The sequence below is a fragment of the Alexandromys fortis genome, unplaced genomic scaffold, assembly GCF_014885135.2.
Source record: "Alexandromys fortis isolate MF-2015 unplaced genomic scaffold, M_Fortis_MF-2015_v1.1 scaffold_6, whole genome shotgun sequence".
In the NCBI taxonomy this organism is placed as follows: domain Eukaryota; kingdom Metazoa; phylum Chordata; class Mammalia; order Rodentia; family Cricetidae; genus Alexandromys; species Alexandromys fortis.
This window is the reverse complement of record NW_026067902.1, coordinates 1,951,569-1,971,772: the sequence shown is the minus strand read 5'-3', so window position 1 is coordinate 1,971,772 and position 20,204 is coordinate 1,951,569.

Sequence of the window (20,204 nt, the reverse complement as noted above, 5' to 3'; positions counted from 1 at the left end):
GCCAAGGTTCTCTGTGTCAGCATCAGGTTTCTGCTCTTGCCCTCATGGCCTTCTTGAAATTTGCAATGCCTTTAACTCTTTTAGTCTCATCTGAATGTGTGTGTGTGTTTGTGTATTTGTGTGTGTGTGGGTGTTGTAGTTATGTAATCTGCAAATGGATACTAATGCTAAAATGGGAAGAGAAAACCTGTATATGATATGGATATGCCTATCAATCAAAATCAGTAGTATTTGGTGATTTTTTTTTCAGGTTTAACTTGAAGTTCCTTGTATTTTATTGCTGTTCAATAAATTTATGAAAAGACATAATGAAAAGGCAACAAGGTGTCTTTATTTCTGACATAGTGCATCCGTGACGGAATGATCACTCAACCAGTGGACTCTTTTGTTATACTCAAGTGAAGAGTGTAAGACTTGAATTAGAGAACATGCAGTTAGTTCTTGTTGTAGGAAAGTGTAGGTTTTTTTTTCAACTCTTTTACTTTTGGCTCTTTGGGGGCTCACTACCCAGCTTCCAAATAAATGCACACAAAGTCTTATTCTTTTTTATAAATGTCTAGCCTTAGGTTGGCTTGTTACTAACCAACTTTGTTTTTTTGTTTTTTTTTTTTTTGTTTTTTTTTTTTTTTTGGTTTTTNTTTTTTTTTTTTTTTTTTTTTTGGTTTTTTGAGACAGGGTTTCTCTGTGGCTTTGGAGCCTGTCCTGGCACTAGCTCTGTAGACCAGGCTGGTCTCAAACTCACAGAGTTCCGCTTGCCTCTGCCTCCCGAGTGCTGGGATTAAAGGTGTGCCACCATCGCCCGGCTACTAACCAACTTTTGCCTTTGGGCTCTTTCCTTTTCTTCTGTATATCTTACTTTCACTCTTACTCTGTGGCTGGCTATGTGGCTGGGTGGCTGGCCCCTTCTTTTCTCATTCCATGGTCTCTCTTGTTCCTTCTTCCCTCCCATATTTCTCCTTCTATGTATTCTCTCTGCCTGCCAGCCCTGCCTATTCTTTCTCCTGCCTTGCTATTAACCATTCAACTCTTCCTTAGACCATCAGGTGTTTTAGACAGGCAAAGTAACACAGCTTCACAGAGTTAAACAAATGAAACATAAAAGAATGCAACACATCTTTATATCATTAAACAAATGTTCCACAGCATAAACAAATGTAACACATACTAAAATATTCTACAACAGGAAAGAATCCATTACTTGCTTGGTGTGTATGGAGAACCCCCTAGGCAATTTTTCTGAGTATTATGCAATGCTTGTGTTGTGAGAGAAAAGGAATAACTGATTTTTGCTGTTTCTGCACCTTCAAAGTGGCAATTAAGCATTATTCTTAATAAATAAGAATGCTAACAAAGTACTTAATATGCTATAGTAGCTGTGTTGGGGATCTACTGAAGAATGGTTAGGAAACTCCAAAATAAGATGTTATGTGTAAGAAGATCTTCACTGGCTACAGGGAAACAATGTTGCACAGAATAAACTTTATACTCCTTATCATGTTCCAGATATAATAATGAGATGGACATGTGGAAGACTCTCCTCATAGATGTGTAGACAGAGACTGCTCATTGGTTTCTTGACTTCCCAGACCTGAATAATCACACAAAATTTATATTAATTTCAAAACTGCTTCACCAATAGGTTAGGTATATACCTTACCTAGCTCCTATATCTTAAATTAATCCATTTCTACTAATATATGTATTGTCATAAGGTTGTGGCCTACCAGTAAGGTTTCATCTGAAGTCTGTCTCATTTGCCAGCTACATGCATGTCTTTGACTCAGACTACTCTCTTTATATACCTCTTCCAGCCTGTCTATATTCTGCCCTGTCATACAACAAAGCAGTTTTATTCATTAAGCAATAACAGCAATACATATACAGAAGGACATGCCACATCATCTCTCCTTTTCTGTCTAAATAAAAAAAAAAGGTTTTAACTTGAGCATATTAAAATTAGATATAAGAAAATAGGTATCAAGCAAGAATTACAGTTACAATATTTAGTTCATTTACATTTGGCAAAATAAGGAAAATATTCTATCATCTATCCTATATTTGTGAGTCTAAAGTTTTATATCCAATTTATCTTTTATCATAAATAAGGAAAACTATAACTGTAACTGTCTTCAACTCTTCAAAGACCTGCAGAAGGATATAATATTACTTAGCAGACAGAAAGTGCATTGTAAGTAACTTCCAAAGTTCTAGAATAGTTAGAGACATCTCACTGCCTGGACAGTCAACCAAAGTTCTTCTGTAATGTTGGGGCACCCATCTTCAGCCTATGGGCCCATAGTATCTGGCAAACTTTTCCATGAAGCAAAAATTTCAAAGACTGTTTTGCCTAAATTGGCAGTTTATCAGTCACATTCTTCTGTGTCCTGCAGAATGTCTGGCAGACTATTTCATGAAGAAGAAGCACTGAAAGCCTGTCTCACCTTCTTTTGGTAAGCTTGGCAGTCATTTTTCTGTGGGTCCTGCATCTCCAGTTTATACAGCATACTGTCAAGCAGTTCATCCAAGAGCAGTTTCTTGGCCAAATGGATAGCCTTGTCACACTGAAGGCAAATTCCATAATGAGATTCTTCAAGGCTCATCAACTTCTTGAGGTAGATTGGTGCCACCCAAAGCAGACATATCTCATTGTCTAGAAAAGTCTAAGTTCTTAAAACCTTTTAAATGCCATATTCTGTATGTCTTTGAAATGTTGAAGATTATCTATCTAACTGAAATATATCTCCATATATCTAGGAAACCTAACATGTCTAAAATTCTGATTATTATAAATGGCTATCTATTAACTTTTATTTCTTAATTATACATTATATTTTAAATGAGCTACACAAACATTTAATACTTTAAATAAGAGTAGAAATATATATATATATACACACACATATACATATATGTACAGTGAAACAAAAATCAACATTAAATTTGTATCAATAGACTAAGATTTATACCAATGCAAAGTATTCATTTCTATACCATATCCCCCTTTAAATGAAAAAACAATATATAAAATATCATTTTGGGAATTTGGGCATTGTTTTCTCCAAACTGATTCCTGCTGTTTGTTGGGTGGGGAAGTACTTTCAGGGTTTATGGAGACTTTTCTGAGGGTCTTGTTCTATCAAACCACATTAGCCTGGAAAGAATCTACATGTTCTCATCTTTTGTGGAAACAAAAGCAGAAACTCTTTTTCAGTTACATAACCTTAGAGTCAAAACTTGAAGCCACGATACCTCTAAAATATATATGTTGGTTTAGCTTAGCAGCCCTCAGAATCAAATGCTTTACAGATGGGACAAGAATCTGCCCTGGAGAAGTGACTGCAGAGCACACAAATCAATAGTGTCTATGAAGGAGAGGGCATGTGCTAATTACTTTTTAATAATGATCAGTGAGTGATTATAGATCTCTTCCCTTCATGCAATTACTCTACAAACTTTTGAAAAGTTGAGATGATATAAGACACTATGACAGGTACATGCTTCTATTTAAGAAGAAAGATAAATGATATTTATACAAAGTATACTGCTCACTTCCATAAGTAATGGGCAATTTAAAAAGCCAGATGTCTAGAAAGCAAGTAATGCCAGCAAACGTAAGTAATGCCAGCTTCAACCACATTTTCTTCTTGAGTCTCCAAGACATACCTTTTGAAAGAGATTTATTGTCACAGCCTGATCATTTTGATCACCTAACCAGACTTTGAGTTAGGATACATATTTAAGATCTTAAGTTTATAAGAACCTCTGATTATGTAGTGTTTGAGAGAACAACAAAATGTAAGAGCCAGTAGCAGATACAAATAAGAAGAGGCTGAATCGTTAAAACCAGTGAGTATTCATTCTAAACAGTTCTGTTGTTGTTAGAAAGTAAGATAATTCTTCAAAAATTATTTGGACTGGCAGCAGACAAAATTCCACATGAACTTGTGTAAATATAGCATATTCATCACAAAAACTTCCCAGTTTTTTACCCTTCTATGAATCATGTTCTTTCAAATAGCTTTTTAACTCTTTTGTTTGAGAGGTGTGGCTTATTTTATACTCCTTGAACCTGTCTGCTTTGTGATTTACTTTAATGTAGCGAAGAAAATACAAGTGATAAAGCCTAGAGCCCAAGATTCTTTGCACGTTCAATCTCTTCCAGAATACTGCCCAGGTGCCATTTAAATAAGACAGGACTAGCTTTCTCAATCATAAGAGACCAGGAAAATGCATTTATTTTCCTATTGCTTCACCCACTATTCTAAACTACCAAACAGTTTTTTCCCCTCCAAACATGTGAGAAAGCCCAACAAAGAAGAGGAAAAAAAAAAAAACCCTCCTGGTTTGTAACTTACCATAGTATTCTTCATCATATCCTGCTCCCAAGAACTATCCACAATTCCAGGAGGACTACATTAATTGTCTCCTGAGGGAACTGCCCCTAATGACCTAAACACCTCCCACTAGCTCTGCCCTTTAAGGGTTTCATGCCTCCTTTCAGCAACTCCACATATGAACCCTTGGTAGACACACTGAAACCACATTCAAATCGTATAGGGTCATCCAAAGAGATCTGAACTAAATCCTACAGGAATTAGAGAAAGAACCGACTTCTGGCTTGGGAAACCAGAAATGGCTGTTGTCTTCTTCAGTCTCTTTTCATTGAGGACATGATCTCCTGACTTAGTCTTGAAGGTTGAGTAATATTTTCTCTGGTAAAAATAAAAAGGGAACATAACATTTTAACTTTTTAATAAGAATAATTCTTCACTAAAAGATTTCTTAATGGCTTTTGTAATGCATATAATATCTTAAAATAAGATTTATACCCTTCCCCTGACTGAGAATAAATTATATAGATACATGAATGCACCTCCTCCACATGGCAAAGATCAAGACCAGCAACACAGTTTTAGAAAGATAATTATATTTCCAGTGGATAGCATAGTGCTCTGCAGAAAACACCTATATCACCCCAGCACTTGTTGAATAAAAATGTGCATATTTTATTCATAAAAGTCAACTAATTAGTAAGACTGAATTTTTACAAAACAAAATTTAAAAGCCAATTATTCTAAATGGTAGAAGGCTAATGGTTATATATTTAACATGCGGAATTATCCATCCAAGCAAGAAGGGGTTGAGGGAGGGACAGAAAAAAAGGCATGGAGGAAGGAAAAAAATTAAGTGAAGGAATTAAGGAATACAGATGTAGAATGCTGGGGGGGGGGGGAAGGAGGAAGCTTTTTAACACTGCTTAGTTTGCAGAATCTCCAATATGTTCTCCTTTACTACTCCACAATCAATTATGAACACCTAATTCCAATATCATAAAAAATAGCGGACTACAGAATATGAATGTTTTTCAAACAACACACAGAAATGAGAAGTAATTACTGCCATAAGAAAAAAAAATGATAAACCTATCTGTGGCAAAATTAAAGGAGAAAATTCTAGAGCATAAATACAATAAAAGGAACATATCAAAAAGAAAATGTGGGTAAAATCACATTTTCCTAATAGCATTAGAATACACACGCATACACACACACCTCCTCTGGTTGAACATCAAGAATTTTATCAGTGTAGTGTATAAGAAACATGTTTTTATGTTAAAAAAAGAGGACTTACTCTTGAACTTGTATTCCCAGACTCATATTGAAGACATGCTGTTCATTTTACAAATTATACTCATTTTACAATTATGATGGAGCCACTATACTGATTTAAAACTCTTTAATGGCTTCCTGTCATGCACAAAAACAAACATGAGGTCATCCTGACAAAAAGCAGAGGCTGGAAAAGGGCATGCCTGTGATTCTGTGAGGGCTACTCAAAGCACAAGCCAAGTGAGACAAGCCGGGTAGGACACAGCAACAACAGGAGCTGAGTAACACTGAAAATCTGGTGCAGCCTGATGCTCCTCAGAGCAGCAGAACATAAACAGTACATGCAGGTACTAATCCTGAAGCCAATGGTGCTCTTATATCCCTGGGTCAGTCAGCTATGAACTGCAGGATACTCCAAGAGGGGTATCTTATATCTCCTTACCAGCTCTGGGTAAGAAGTATCTCGTGTCTACACCAACGGAAATGCACTGACAGAAGTGTTGCCTAGCAGCTAAATAACTGTGCTATAAGGATATTGATTTAAATTATGTTAAACTTTCATGGTAAGAACAAAAAAAATTTTAAGTAATGACAGGAGGTATGTTTTTGTTTTTTGTTTTGCTTTGTTTTTGAGACTGGGTAGGGGGTTTGTGTTTTTAAATTTCTATTTTCTCTATAACATTATTAACTTTGATAGAACCAATTGACATTGGCATCTGTGCTGCTGCCCAAATACCTTCTAAAGTGCTGACATGGAACAGCTCTCAGCACATGATTGCCCATGCTCCAGTGACTGACCTACTCTTATATTCCTAGAAAAACACCAATTGAATGAGTAGAATATAATATATATATTAAAGAAGAAGGCATAAAGTTGGAAAGGGTGAGATGTTAAGAGGAATTCAGAGGTAGTAAGAGGGAGGAGTGGAATTGTCAGAGTAAATAACATTTAAAAAGAAAAGAAGAAATAAGAGAAGATTAAAAAAAAGAAAGAGGAGCTTGAGAGAGATGATACAGCAATTAAGAGCTCTTGCTGCTCTAGAGGAGGCCCAGGTGCAGTTCCCACAATCCACATGGAGGCTCACAGTCATCTGTAACTCCAGTTCCAGGGGATCTAACACAGTCTTTTGGCCTCTGCTGGCACCAGGCACACATGCGGTACACAGACAAACATGCAGACAAAACAATTTTGAACATTATATATAAATAAATATTTCAAGAGCTGGGAGAGTTGTATTTTGGAGCAATGGTTCATATTTTCTAGTACATAATTAACCCCCTCACCTTATGGCCAGAAGGCAAAAATAAAAATGTCACCAGGGTCCTACACCCTTCTTTGAGAGTACATCTCCAGAGACCTTCCATGATGCTCGATGTCCAGGTTTTACCACCTCCCATTATTACTGCCATGTGAACCAACTTTCTTTAGGGAAACTTTCAACACCCAAGCTGCAACAGGTGTACTCTATCTTACTCTTACAGCAATGCCAAAAGCAGGCATCATGAATCATCATCCCGCTGTAAAGACGAGGAAACAAGTGCCTGGCCAAGGCTATGTCCTTAACAAATGGCAAAAAACAAGGCGAAGTGCCAAAAGTGCCATTTCTGCTTTATTTCTATATTCTAGAATCATCTATATGATACCTAGATGGAAAATTAGCAAAACAATCACAGCTGAATAAAATTGCCAGATCTTAAAGCTGAGCTGTATAGAAGATGCACCAGGAAAACATCCTCCAAGCAGACGCACCAGTCAGCACTCTCCCCGAGGCATCATGCCAACGTGCAGCATCTTAATCGAGGATCCTCGGATGATGGATGGATGCTTCTCTCGCTGGCAACATGTACGTGTGTCTGTGTGCTAACCGGATACTTAAGAGAACAATTTTTTTATTATCTTTATTTGAAAACCACTTTGCACAGACCTCTAGGGAAATGAGGTTCCATCTTCTAAATGCACACTTCCATCTTTGTCCACAGAAAATTGTGTGTGGGGAGGAGTGGTGGTTTTTCCCCGAGAGTGCTCCGAGAGTGCTCCAAGGCCCCTTTCTTATTTCTAGTTTTAAAATGCTCTGATTTTACATCCCATCAAATATAAAACTTCAAGTTTAATATATCTTAGAGAAATTGCCTCCTGTAGATTACGCCCTTCAGCTCTTATCATGTTAAGTTGTAATTTGCAGTTTTGAAATGCTCCATCCAAAGGACATGTTTTCCTTAGTCAAAGCAGAAGGAATTTAATTTTCATTGTCTGCGTAGATTGATCCACTTTCTTTTTTTTTTTTAAAGGACTCATCATGAATTTGTTGAGTGGCATCAAGATAATGTATATTCTTATTTGGGTCTCAAAAATGAATAAAATGTGATTCTGCAAGGCACTTAGGGTAAAATAACTAATCATATTCTATTGAACATAGTTCTAATGAGAGGAGTGTATTAATGAGATCAAGTGGACATCAACATCACTCAACATAGTTTGGAGCAAACACAAAGAGTTATGCACTGAATACACTGGACTGCCATCTCTTAAATAGTTCAGAGAAACCGGACTACAGAAACCAAGGATGGGAAAGCAATGTTTAGTGACAGTTAAACATATATTGAAGCTGTCAGTGTGACCTGCTGTGTTCCTGTTGAGCTCAGTTTCTGTCCTCAAAACTATATTGAAAGAAAGACTTTATAGCCCTAGTGATAAGTTCCCTGAGGAAACTTTGTTTATTCATGTCTTCCATAAACCTTAGAAAGTAAGAAACTGTTCTGCTTTTGCCCGCACTTTTCTCAGATCACCTTTCCATTCTGGATAAATGTGAAAAGACCAGAACTCTTCCTGTGATGTTACAAAGCCCCTGTAAAGACACCCTTAAGTGATATTTAAATGGCAGTTTTAAATGCAGCAAAATTATTCTTGGTTGAAACAAAATACAGCTGGTAGAAATTATATAGATCAATGTAAATGACATGCAATTAAATCCAATGCAGGAGAGAAAGGTACTTGTCAAGACAGGAGCTACACCATTTTAAAACTCACCCAAAGGAAGTTGTAACAACGGAAGAATCCCCGTCATGGTCTCTTTGAGACACTTTCAAGTGTGGGCTATAAGACACTGATAAACAAAATGAAGTACATGAGATCTGATTATACTGTGATTGTTCTAATCTGCTCTGTTGTGAGAGAATAAGACAAGCTGTGAACTGCTGTTATTTATTTATTTCTCACTTCTTCAGGATGGAAGTTCAAGACTGAGGTGTTGGCCCATAACTCCTCTCCAACTAGGGTCCCACCTATGAGATCTGACTTGAACCTTAATTACCGCCCTCAGGGCTCTAACTCCAAGTATTGTCAAACTGGAAATGAGTAACTCAGCATGTGATTAGGCCTGGAGACACAGCTACATGTATCCGAGTGGGCCTCACTATCATTCAGTCTCAGAACGAAAATTCTATGATTTTAGGAAGCAAACTCCATGAATCTCCATAAAACTCAGGTCCAAATCTTGAAGGAAGAAACATTCTTTGAGCAAAGCCCTGCCTTAGGGCCTAACATCAGGCCCTTCATATTCCAGTATGGTTTTGATTGGAATGGAGACATTCTACTGACTGAATGTCCTTCTCACTCATGTAGCAGACGAGAGTTGGATTAATTTATATTTAGACAAACTTTCCACTGGCTTCTCCTTCTCTTTCTTGTGGCCTTCTTCCATTTACTTCAGAAAATTCATAGATTATTCCAGCGTTGGCCATCTTTTCACAGGAACAATTCCACCTTGAGCAATGCTACTTTCTACAATGGGACTCCATGTATGCAATTATCAGCATTTCAGCTTTTGAAATTAACTTTCTTTTCCCAACTTGAATAAGTGAAAAGGAAGCAATTGTCCCTTCAGCTGCTGCATTGTAAATTGCCTCTCTAATAGCCTCGAGAGTCAAACTCCTTTTGTGCTCTTTTCTGCCCCTTTGGGGAAGGCAATTCTCCATTTCCTCTCTTCTCATTGTGACTTTGTAGGGCTGGTAATGTTTGAACAGTCAGAACCACTTTTATCATTCCTTTGACTTGTTTCTTTGAATTTTGTTATTCAGGCTATCCTTTCTGATTCAGAATCCATAAATTTAAAAGACACAAATAAGAACTAGGCTTCTATAGATGGTATAGGAAATGGTGTCCCCACACAAGAACATTTGGGTTGAAAAGGATCTGAGAATGGATTCTGTTTTTTTGCCTCATATTTGGTGTGTGTTTTCAGGAGACTTTCCAGCATCTGCATTCCTTACTTCCTTCATCTATATCATGGAGAGACTAAAGCAACTTTGAAGAATGGCTTTAAGCAGCAGAAAATACACAGCATTGTTGGTCATATATATGAGGCCCAACAGGAACAATTACAGTGTCTTCAATAATAGTCAGTTTATAAATGTTAAAACACTCATATTCACTATAATAAAATCAGGCATATTTTAATGAACATAGTGGCAGAGTGGTATAATAAGACCCCTAGGACTCTGGAGGAATGAGCCTCATTTGAACTCACTACCTCTTAGAATCATCCTCCATGATCTTCCTGGTTGCTCTACTTGAAAGGTCACTGGTGCCATCATCCACTGCAAAGTTGGTGGCAACTCTGCAAGCAAGGTGTCAAAGATAAAAAGCAGCAGAACAATAGTTAAAGTAGTAGGAAGAGTTTCAATTAGTGGTAAGTACTGCGGTAGGGAAAAAGAGTCCAGCTCATCTGTACAGATCTGAAGGGGTGCTTTAAAGGGAAATGGGCGGTGGAAAAGCAATTGAGGGTTTAGGAGCATCATAGCAGTAGAGACTTCCAATTGAGTTAGCAAGACAGCAATTAAACCAGGCATGCCTGCCAGCTTCCAGTTACTGCAGACAGAATTCTGTCTTCACACTGGGACAGAGAGACTGAGGTCCCATCTTCAGGCATTGGTGGGAAGAAACAACTTTTGTGTGTGTGTGTGGTCAGGATTGAGTTTTGCCAAGCAGACATGTTAGGGGACCTAGGGGTTATCTTAGGGGGTACAATCAAGCTGGTAGGAACTATGTCATCACTAAAGGACTTTGATGCTAAGGGTAACTTGGATGAGCTTGGGTCAGAGAGACTCTGTCAGGGATCATATTCTTGAGCTTCCAAGGTTTCAAACCATGTAGCTGCTAGATATTGCTTGGAGCCTCCATAACATTGAGAGGGAGGGCCACATTCTTCTTCTTCTTCCAGACCTGGAGACCCAGATATGTAGCCCACATGGATCAAGTGAATGCCTTGGCTTGTCCTTTTTCCTCCAGGGACTCTTGTACTCCACAACTAGGTGAAATATCAGCCAATAGTGGGACTTCTGTTTTACCGATAAATGTTGTCAGAGTTGGGGACACAGCTCTTCACTGCCTGTAGTATTCTGGTGTGGAAGGGGCAGTTTTCTAGAGTCCCTTAAACTATTGAAGCTAGAATTCTTAGATATCACAGAAAAGAATTCCATGTCAGGTCAGTCAGAAGGTGAATTGGAGGTTACAGAATTTACCATAAGTAGAAGCGAAGCATAGGAATTACTAGAGAGGCATTTAGGGAATCACATAACAAGCCCGAGTATGGATTTCTCAGAAGAGACCTGTGTGTCAGTGTCTTCACAATAAATAAAACCTTGGTAGCATCTGAAGTTACATCTCAAAAAACTGCTAAGGGAACCCACCCCTCAGTAAATGAGATAGTAGGGTATATCCCAAGGGTAAATTGATTAAGATTATAGTTTACAAGTTAAAATCATAGGCCACAAAGACTACACATGGGAGTTAAGCATGCTTCCACTGGGTGGGGGGAAGCAAAAACTTTGTAAGTCTAATTTGCAAGGTGTCCAGAAAACTACAGCTTCACATCTGTCAAAGGAATAAAGTTATACATGCTTCAGCCTTAAGCATGGTTTATTGCTATTCTAACATTCTTATTTGAAATGTTTCTCTATAAAAGAAATATTGTCTCCATGTTGATGATCTTCACCGCAAATGTTGATTTTGTGAGAATTGCCAATTCTCAGGTAGTAAGGCTTAGAGTTATGGTTTTCTTACCTTTCCCATGCTCGCCATCTTGATTTCTATTTCTGTCTTGTCTCAGTTGGAATCCCATGTTATACTCACTATGCCTTCCAAGAAATCACAAAATTCAGTGATAAATACAAGCATCCACCCTTATATCATTCAATCTTTAATAATACTATAGCTATTTAGCTATTCCATGTCAATTTTTGTCAATTTGTCATAAAATTCTGGGTGTTATAAATACACCCTATAATCTAAGTCCCCAGGAGACTGAGACAGAGAGATCACATATTTGAAAACAGCCTGGGGTAGAGAGTCGTCAACTCCAAAACAAAACAAACAAGAAAAGTGTCTCATAAATTATCAAGAACTACTACTCACTTTTGCAATTTTCAGTTTCTAAAAATTTTTTAAAAAATAAATTGTTTCTATAGCTCCTGGATACCCCCTACAGACATTTATTTCATTGGGATATTGTTAGTTCTGTTTAAGCCTTTCCAGATAGGGAGGAGACTTGTTTTCTCTTTAGATGAATACCAAATAGCATCATTTAGCAGGCTTTTTAACTTTCTCTAGTTGGCTTTCTTCTAGTTAGGATCTGTCCCCTTCAACACCTTGATTATAAATAGTTAAGTTCCCCAGAAATATGATTCTAAACACAATCATGAGAGTATTGTGTTAGTAGGGGTTCTCTAGAGGAACAGAATGTATAGAATGCATGTATACCCATGTTTTTTATTTAGACTGCCACCAGAATATGTGGTCCAGATTAAAGGTAGATTTTACCACCTAAAATGATCTGGATTGAAGTACAAAGATGGGTCTTCACACTTCAGATGATCTAACTAAGAAAAATCCCTCTATCTATGCTACAAGTGGCAGATTCAGAGAGGCTAGGTAACAAGGAGGGCCCAAAGGGAGGGATGCATGGATTTCCCTGGGAAAGGGAAATAGAGGAGATATGCTGGGTGGATTGGGGGCAGGTTGAGGAGGGAAATTGCATGATCAGGTTGGGTGGGGATTAATGGAAGGAGAAGAGTCCTGAAAGAGATACCTAAAAGCGGGGTACATTTGGGATTCAGGTAGAAGCCTGATGTAAGGGAAACGCCCATGAACCTTCAAGAATGACCCCAACTAAGAATCCTAGCAATAGTGTATGTGTAGCCTGAACTGGCTATCTTCTGTGATCAGTTTGGTGACTACCCCAATTGTCATTAGAGGGCCTTCATCCAGTAACGGACACAGAGACTCACAGCCAAATATTAGGCTGAGCTCAGAGAATCCTACTGAAGAGAGGAAGGAAGGATTGTATGAGCCAGAGGGGTCAAAGATGTCACAAGTAAACTCAGAAACAACTAACCTGGCTCATAGAAGCTCAGAGCATCTGAACCAACAATCAGGGAACCTTCATGTGACCCACCTAGGCTTTCTACATATATGTGACAGTGTATAGTTTGGTCTATTTGTGGGACTCCTAACAATGAGAGCAGGGACCATTCCTAACACTTTGCCTGGCTCTTGGGAACCTATTCCTCATACTGGATTACTTAGCCCAGGCTTAAGACAAAGGGAGTCCTTAGTCTTACTGCAGCTTGATATCTTATGCTTTTGTTGATACCCATGGGAGGCCTGAGCCCTTCTGCCCAGAAACTAAGGAATAGTAAGTGGATCATGAGGTGGAATGGAGATGGGGGGATGGAATGGGAGGAGAGGAAGGAGGGGAGACTGAAGTTGCATTGTAAAATAAGTACATGGAGTAAATTTAAAAAAGAAAGAAAAAAGAAAGGAAGGAAGGAAGGAAGGAAGGAAGGAAGGAAGGAAGGAAGGAAGGAAGGAAGGAAGGGGAAGGGGAAGGGAAGGGAAGGGAAGGAAAAGAAAAGAAAAGAAAAGAAAAGAAAAGAAAAGAAAAGAAAAGAAAAGAAAAGAAAAGAAAAGAAAAGAAAAGAAAAGAAAAATCGCTCAGAGGTGTACCCAGTCTCTTAGCTAATTCCATCTGTAGTCAGGTAACACTAAGAGTAGCCATAATAAGCATTTTCGCTGTTCAGTTTGCTACAGTCAAATAGTCGTTTTAACTTCGGAAGGTAGTTTGAAAATGTGGAAAGATTACATCTGGTTTTATGGTGTCAGGATGTTCCTCTCAGCTGCTGCTTTTCTCCCCAGGCTTCGGTAGTGGTCATCCTTTTGCAAACTGGACCTTGGTCCCTGCTAAAGCATGTTGGTGCTGGAGTCCTGACAAAACAATTAGACCAGAGACTCCAGACACACGGTTAGAACCAGAACCAGAGACCGTTTCTTTGGAAAGGGAAAGCACTCACGAATATGGATGGACTAATGATCTGAGGGAAAGGCCCAGAGAAAGACAGCCTTGGCCATGCGATGAATGAGCCTTTATAGAGCATTTTTTTAATAAAATGTGATGTAGCACCTGCTTCTCCCAAGCTTCTCTTGTCTGAGCTCTGTTCACTACACGAAACTCGGGCAAGGGAAGGCTCTGCAACTGGACTAGCATATACATTATTGCTGCATGAAGCCTAGGTCAGGAAGGACTTCCAGTAAAAGGCATGTAAACTTTGCTTTAGTCGATGGTTTCCGGTCACAATCCCTCCACTATTTTGGATTTTTCCACTCTGAACTAGCTGGGGTTACCATCATAAATCTGTGTAAATACATTCTAGATGCTTGCATTGCTTAGCGAAGGCTTTATAGTTCTCCTTTTATGAGAAAAAGTTAGATAATGGTAATAATAGCTAATATTCAAATGCTTGCATGCCTTTTATACTTAGTAATATGCTTGAAGCCCTTGTGAGCCGTTGATACTCATCGAGGCATTTGCTGAGTAAACATAGAGATTAGCACTTTGCACGTTTCGTTCCGAGATAACTGAGTGTCATTAAGATTTTCTAGCTGAAATGAGAAACCGAGGACCTCAGTGCACCCACAGCTACATCAAACGACGAAACTGCAGGCAACGCGATCCAATTCAGTCGTTTCTTAAATACAGCATATCTGTGTCATTTTCACTTGGTATTCTTCCAGCCTCCCTCCCTCCCTCCCTCTGCCTCGCTGGCCAGGTGTCCAGGAAATGGCCAGAGCTTAGCAGGCAACAGAGAAAGCTGACTGCTTTGGAGTCCCATTTAAAGCTACATCTCCAGAGGGTACTCAACCCCGAGATCAAATTAGCGGCTCCTGGAGAGTTTCCGGGCAGCTTGTTGTTTCTGTTTGATTTCACGTGGAGCTCAGATCAAATGAGAAAAAAAAAAAAATCCTATCCCCAGGATGTAAGTGAAAACAGTGGCAATCTACTGGTGACATTGTCGCTTCAAAGCCGCTTTCTGAAGATTTGATTTTATGAAAACAGGGAGGGGTCTTTTTTTTTATTAAAGATTTCTGTCTCTTCCCCACCGCCGCCTCCCCTTTCCCTCCCCCTCCACCAATCAAGTCCCCCTCCCTCATCAGCCCAAAGAGCAATCAGGGTTCTCTGCCCTGTGGGAAGTCCAAGGACCACCCTCCTCCATCCAGGTCTAGTAAGGTGATCATCCAAACTGCCTAGGCTCCCACAAAGCCAATACGTGCAGTAGGATCAAAAACCCATTGCCATTGTTCTTGAGGTCTCAGTAGTCCTCATTGTCTGCTATGTTCAGTGAGACCGGTTTTAACCCAGGCTTTTTCAGACCCAGGCCAGCTGGTCTTGGTGACTTCCCGATAGAACATCCCCATTGTCTCAGTGTATGGGTGCACCCCTCGCGGTCCTGAGTTCCTTGCTCGTGCTCTCTCTCCTGCTCCTGATTTGGAAATAGAAAACACTATCCTGAGTGAGGTAAGCCAGACCCAAAAAGAGGAACATGGAATGTACTCACTCATATTTGGTTTCTAGTCATAAATAAAGGACATTGAGCCTATAATTCGGGTTATTAGAGAAGCTAAATAAAAGAAGGAGAACCCAAAGAAAAACATATAGGCATCCTCCTGAATATTAAACTTCATCAGGCGATGAAAGGAGACAGAGACAGAGACCCACATTGGAGCACCGGACTGAAATCTCAAGGTCCAAATCAGGGAGGGGTCTTTACAAGAATTTAAAAGGAAGAGTTTGAAAATGAGATGACAGGGAATTTGGGCAGGCACTGGCATATTCTTCTGGGTCTCAGGTCCTCTTATGTATTCACGGAGTACGTGCTGGAGCAGGGTGTTTCCAGGAAAAGGCTGGGAACTCAATCTGACTAACAATGACGTCCTGCCAACCCCCACGGGAACTCTGCTACTCCTTGGAGTTTAAAGGTCAGCCTTCACCGGCAGATTCCCTGGAACAAAGAAGGTTAGCTACAAACTCAAAGTGGTTAGGAAATTTTGCCATTGGGGAACTGATCCCTAAAGTACTTCTCTCATGACCCTATTCGTGCCGTCTGCAGGGGTTTATCTGGTAATAGTAGATTATTTCCCACATAATTATAAAAAGAGCAAGACCAGTCCCCCTCGTGTTTCTTTTCTCTCTATACACACTTTTCCTTACAATGAGGCTATCCGTTATGCTGTGGTCTAACCAAGAAATCTTCACAAGGTACCAAAGTGGCAGAGTCACCAAATTTTAGACTTTCAGCCTTGAATAATGCTATGAAATCAATAACTCGCTTTTTTTTGTAAAGTGCCCAGCTTTTGGTATTTCATTACAGTCACTGAAAATAGACTAAGTCAACATACAAGGGAAAAAAGAAAATTAAACAGCCAAGAAAGTCTATCTTCTAAATGGCCTACATATTGGAAAACCAGGAGAATCATCATCACCATTATTATTATCATCATTATCTTCATTATTCCTATTATTATTAAAATCGGCTGATTAAAACTTGTATCATGGTAGGACAGTGGTGGCAGCGGCACATGCCTTTAATCCCAGCACTTGGGACGCAGAGGCAGGTGGATCTCTCTCTCTGTGAGTTCGAGGCCAGCCTGGTCTACAAGAGCTAGTTTCAGGACAGGCTTCAAAGCTACAGAGAAACCCTGTCTTTTTTTTTAAAAGATTTATTTATTTATTATGTGTACAGTATTCTCAGTATTCTGTCTGCATGTATGCCTGCAGGCCAGAAGAGGGCACCAGACCCCATTACAGATGGTTGTGAGCCACCATGTGGTTGCTGGGAATTGAACTCAGGACCTTTGGAAGAGCAGGCAGTGCTCTCAACTGCTGAGCCATCTCTCCAGCCCGAAACCTTGTCTTGAAAAACAAAAACAAACAAACATACAAAAAAAACCCTCGAATTATGTCTATATTCTTAGTTCCATCTCATAATATACGATGCAGACTTATCATTCCACTTTTCAGAAATCATAGAGACATGTAAATAATATCGTTGCCAACACCAGACCACTTCACTCCTGCTTTGTGCTTGACACTCCTCAACCTCAGCCTCTGCTCTGCTACCTGCCCTTCCATTTGGCTCTTCCAGAAGTCATATACACAGAAGCAAAGCATAGCTTTCTTGGGAATCTGGTTCCGTAGATGAGCACAGCTCAGCCCTTACTCACCTGTGGATGCTGTCTTTCCTTAAGGATGTGCCATTTGTCTGTTCACCATTCTGCTGTTTGCAATTTGAGAGATCATGAGTAAATCTGCTCACAAACATGTATCCCCAGGTCAACAGAGAGTCAAAAGCATGTGTCTAAAACATTCAAATCACCCTCCTCAGAGGAAAGGGGCTAATGGAAGCATTGCTCTTTAAAAACACAATATTTTGTTTTTTGTTTTGCTTTTTATGTATCTAAAAGGGGCACATACACATAGATGTCAGAGAACAACCAAGAAGATTCCTTTTCTACCTTGTGGGTCCTGAATATCAAACTCAGGTCCTCAGAGTTTTCAGCAAGTGCATGTGTCCCCTGAGCCTTCTGGTGCCTTTGTCCACTGAGCCATCTTGCTGACCCAAAATTTTACTTTTGATGTGTTCTTTTTCCCTTTAGCTTCTTTTGAACCTGCTTTTATCCATTCTCGCTGGCAAGTTCATCTGCCCTGTTTACTGAGGAATTCCATTGCTCATATTTGGATCCACTTCTTTGGGATTCAATATAAACTGAATACTTGTAGCTCTGAGAATTCCCTGGTACTTCAGTACCAGACTGAGAGTGTTGAGACATCTAGTCTTATAAACTGAACAACTATAGTATTCTTGGCCTTTCTGTAGGAGACAGCCATACCTGAACCACAGCCTATTAGCTATTCTAATATGTCATCTTAAAAAAATACTTTTTCTATCAGTTCTGTACCTTTAGAAAATCCTAACTAATACAACTACTGATAGGCACTCTTTCAAAGTGTGTACTTCTTATATATGTGTGTTTGTGCAGATTTGTGTATGTGCACGTACACATATGCAGGCACATGCATTTGGAAGTCAGGGGGCAACCTCAGGTGTTATCCTCAGATAAGCTATCCTTCTCTTTTGCAGAAGATCTCCCATTGGTCTGAAATTCACTGATTAGTCTGGATCAGCCAGTCAGAGAGCTCCAGGGGTCCTACTGTCTCTGCCTCCTCATCACTGGGGTTGCAAGCCCACCCTACCATGCTCAAGTTTTTATATGGGTGCTCAAGTCTTCATGCTTGCAAGGCACACATTTTACTGACAGCTGTCTCCCCAACTCACTGATCGTACACTTTATATTAGACTCTTTCCTCTATTCCGTTCATGATTCTTTGTACTGTATGTCAGATATGATATTTTTAGTTTCTAAATTTTTTTCATTTTGAATATTCCTATATTTTGGCTGGCATTTTCTGTATGTCATGATCAATTTTCTAAAAAATAAATTTAGATTTTGTCTCATCAGAAAGAGTTATAATAGCTACCTTAACATATTTGACTGGCAATTTCAAGATTTAAGTTATCATGTACCTTCTGAGCATTTATCAAATTCTCCTGACTCTTAGCATATCACACAATATTAAATTGTATCCAAGACATTTAAATTTGATCTTGTACATTTCTAAGTCTTTTTATAATCTACTGGAAAATATTGGTTGTTTCAGGGTGACAATCAGTAGGACAATATTCAGGTTGTCTGGACATTTTTATCTGCACAGGTATAATCAAATGCCAGTTCTGTATTTCACGTCTTTTCCTTGCCATGTGGGTCGTGTTCCACTCCAAGGCAGTGTTATATTGGACTTGGAGTTCAAGTATTAGTCACACAGTCTTGAAAGGCACTTCTGTGCCCTACTCTCTTTAAAAAAACAACATTTCTATGCATAGTGTGGGTCTTACATGTTGTCCCTCTCAGGCTCATGGACTAAAAAGTTGGCTGTCAACCTGTGTATGTTGTTGGGAGGCAGTGGAGACATTAGAAGATGGTGTCTGAGGGTGAAAATTAGTTCACTGCAAATGTGTCCCTAAAAAAGATATTAGGACCCCAGAATTTCTCTTTCTGCTTCCTGACTGAGGTTAAAAGAGCAGTCTTCTTCTCCATATATCCCTTGATTTTTTTTTTATGGGCCACAGAACAACAATAAAAAATGACCATGAACTCAGAATCAGAAATCATGAGCCCAAAACAAACCTTTTGTCCTTGTAAATTGACTTAGTCATTGGTAGTAGGAGTGGGAATCTGATTGAGCAGTTTTTGCCAAGGTTTAATTTCCTGCTTCATTGCCATACGCCTGTGAGTGACTGACTCTGATCAAGGCTAAGGGGGAAAGAGAGGGAAAATAAAAGACAGAGAAGATAAAGAAAATAGGACATTTCTCCAAAGTCATATACATCAGAGGCCCATTTTACCAGCCCATTAGTTAAAATGAGATTTACCATGGAGAGTTGTGTCTTCAGCAGACACTGTGCAATTCTGAGATTTGGTTCATCTTGGGTCAAAGATGGGAGACAGAGAAGGAAAACTCCCCAGGTCTGGAACTCATGTCTGATCTAAAAGCATATAAGCTCCTATGCTTTGCATCTGACCCTCACCTGCTTGCTATGGTTACTTTCCAAAGATCTCAAAGCACTATTTTTCATACTTCATTCAGAGAATTTTGTGTGATGTTAGAAATGCTGCCAGCCATTTACCTCAGCCAGCCATCAAATGGGAGTTTCATACTTTTTATTAACCACATTAAATAATGATCAAGGAGAATTGCATGAAATATATTTGAATTGATCCAGTATATTGACAGTGTCATTTCAATATTTAATCAATATGAAAATAATTTAAGCATTTTACATTCTTTTTTATGCCATCTTTGAAATTGTATATATTTCAAAGTGACTAACCACATTCAAGTGCTCGATAGCCATGCATGGCTAATGCCTGTGTTGGAGCACATAAATCTGTACTTCATACAGCCTAGTGCGGTTCTTCTCCTTATGTGCATGGTAGTTAACATGGTTTGGCTCAGTAGGTCAGGGGAGTGGTTAAGAGATTCCTGTGTTGTTAATTGGGTATTTGGACCGATTAAAAGAGCTCTAAAGCTAAATCTATACTTCCTAAAGTAATTCTGAATTCCAGACAGTAATATAGGTGCATGACATATCTTAAATGAAGATTGTGTCTATGATTCTAACCCAGTTTTTTTCAACCTGTGGGTT